This window comes from Aplysia californica, unplaced genomic scaffold (genome assembly GCF_000002075.1).
Source record: "Aplysia californica isolate F4 #8 unplaced genomic scaffold, AplCal3.0 scaffold00155, whole genome shotgun sequence".
Taxonomy (NCBI): Eukaryota; Metazoa; Mollusca; class Gastropoda; order Aplysiida; family Aplysiidae; genus Aplysia; species Aplysia californica.
Window position 1 is genome coordinate 1089254 of NW_004797425.1, and position 2690 is coordinate 1091943.

Genomic DNA, 2690 nt, shown 5'->3' on the forward strand with positions numbered 1-2690 from the left:
TGTCCACGCTGTCAAACGCCTTTTCATAGTCAATGAAGTTGACCACGAGTGGTGAATTCCATTCAAGCGATTGCTCAATAATGATACGTAATGATCTGGTCCACACATGATCGATTTTTGCGGAATCCTGCCTGGTTTCCTCGAAGCTTCTCATCCGTTGCCAGCTTGATTCTCTCCAGGAGTATCCTGTTGAAGACTTTCCCCGGTATGGAAAGGAGTGTTATGCCTCTGTTTTTTTACTCAGGTGCCCATAAAATATACAAGAATATGATTCAGTCAAGAATTGTCACAAGGGGTTACGTGGACACATTTTCAAAGTTCGGAAACTACTTTTTGTTTTTTCTGGTAGGATGGTTTTTCCTGTAAATCGAAGCTCTCAGATGTTTTCACTCTGCCATAAGCTATTTCATATTTTACTGGGGACTACTTCCGTTTTGGTTTGTGCTTCGTCGTGTGTGAGAGACAGCTGCTTCTACTATTATATTTCCAGATCTAGAAAATCGATATCCAACTCTCATAGGATGTTTGTGTTTCGCAGTGTCGATGGATACTGCAGGCCTAACTCCATTCTATTGACCTTTTGTATATACATTTGGTGTAGTCATATCCCCAATCCGTTGAGTTCGTTTAGACTCACAAAATGTTTACTTCGTTGTATTGGCGTGTATTTGGTGCGTAGTATTTTTTAATTTTTTTTTTTGTATTTATAAAACAATAAAACAAGACTCTTGATCTAGGTCTCTCTATATCCTAGATGTATTTGGAGCTCAGCAGAAATCAAGACTGATTCGGAGTAGCAAAAACAGAAGTGCGGTTTGTGCTTTGTCGTGTTTGTGCCAAAGAGTTCTACTTCGTGTTTACAAAGCTGCTTCTACTGTTTAGAGATCTAGAATCTCGATACCTAACTCTGGATGTGCACATCGCAGTGTCGATGGATCAAATTCATTGTATCAACTTTTTCTAGATATTATACCTGTTGTAGTGATGTCCCCAACACGTTGAGTTCGTTTAAACCCACAAAAGTACACTTCGTTGTATTGACGTTTTCCAAATTTGGAAAGTAATTTTTACAGGGCAAGGTATTAGATGTATATCCTAGATGTATTTGGAGCACAGAGTTCAAGATCATTCATAATATTTATAATGCAATAAAGACGAACAGATTTTATGCAGTCTTCAGTTTTCTCAATGCTGATATATTTTCCAGTTCATAAAACTGGGATCTTGCTAGTAATAATAGGACGGCACATCCGAAAAGCGCCAAAACATAGCCCACAGCAGGCAGTCCAAAATATAAACGCGCTATTCTACGCCCAAATTATAAGAGTCCCGAGAAATCCAGCGGAGTGCTCAAGTGAAATGTGATTGGTTCATTGTCTTGATTCTATTTTAAGTGACTCTGTGATCGTGAACTTCAGGGAGGTGAACGTGACATACTTAAGTCACCGTCCTATGAGTTTTGCCTATGAATTGTTTTGTAGTTGCGAGGTAAAAGTTATTACTTGAGCGTTCAGTTCCAATGCACGATGAACGACATTGATGTTTAGCTAACAAACAGATTTAGTTCTAGAAATAAAAGCGACAAATAAAAAGAATGAAAATAAAAGTATGAGATTCTCCCTCACCAACCCATATCCTGAAAGTATACACCATCTCATTTACTATGCCCTTGACTATCTTCAGCCTAAGATAGCTTAATTGTGCACACCCACTTTTTAGCCCCACTAGCCACCCTGCACGAAAGGGCAGCAGTAAAAAACAACAACCACATCAGCACTTACTGACACTATAACTAAGAATTAACAATAAATGAGTCTTGAGCAATCGCTTCAAAGTTTTAGTTTTAGGTTTGATATTTCTCTGAGACCCTGGGACAAGGAGTTCCAGATTTTAGGGCCCAAAAATGAGAAACGTTTCTCACCAAAAGAATGTAATTTCATTCTAGGGTCTCTGAATTTTGTTGCATCTATGGATGACCGTAACTGACGATATGGGACATACAGTGTTAAAAGCTCAGATAGATATGATGGGGCTTTATCGTAAAGACATTTATAACAGATGGTAGAAACTTTATACTGGATTCTTTTATAAACTGGAAGCCATTGCAGTGCTTGTAACTTTTTTGATGCAGGATCTTTTTCTTCAGCACTGGTCTTGCGATATTATTTTCGGCCACTTGCAGTTTCCTCATTCGTTCACACGAAATACAAAACAGAACAGAATTACAGTAGTCAAATTTTGACAAGACAAGAGAGACAGAGAGCATGCATGCAACATCGGGTAATATCAGGTGCCTTGTCTAACTAATTGTTTTGAGATCAAGGTACATACATCTAATAAAATGATTTACTTGGCTGTCCAAGGACATATCTGAATCTAAAAAGACGCCTAGGTACTTGGCCTTGTTGGAAATTTTCTAACTGGCTTCTATTAACATCACTAATGTTTTTTTAACTCCCAGTATAGAATGGTTTATGTTTTTTTCTTGATTCAGCATTAATTTGTTATTCCAGATCCAATTCTTTACTCTTTCTATGAATCCAACAGTGTCGCATGGATGACTCTAGCAAAACTGAACTCATCAGAGAATGGCGAACAATGATGGCGTGGAGGTGGATTGGGAGGGGAGGGAGGGGGATGGAGGGAATAGGAGGGGGGACGGGAGAGGGTGAATGTGGGGTATTGGAGGG

At 38.9% G+C, this 2690-nt stretch overlaps 1 protein-coding gene across 3 annotated transcripts in view; it reads right to left on the bottom strand.

The window, feature by feature from the left end:
* The window catches only part of LOC101853933, a 24724-nt gene that overhangs the window by 21157 nt on the left and 877 nt on the right, over window positions 1–2690 (bottom strand). The window lies entirely within an intron of this gene.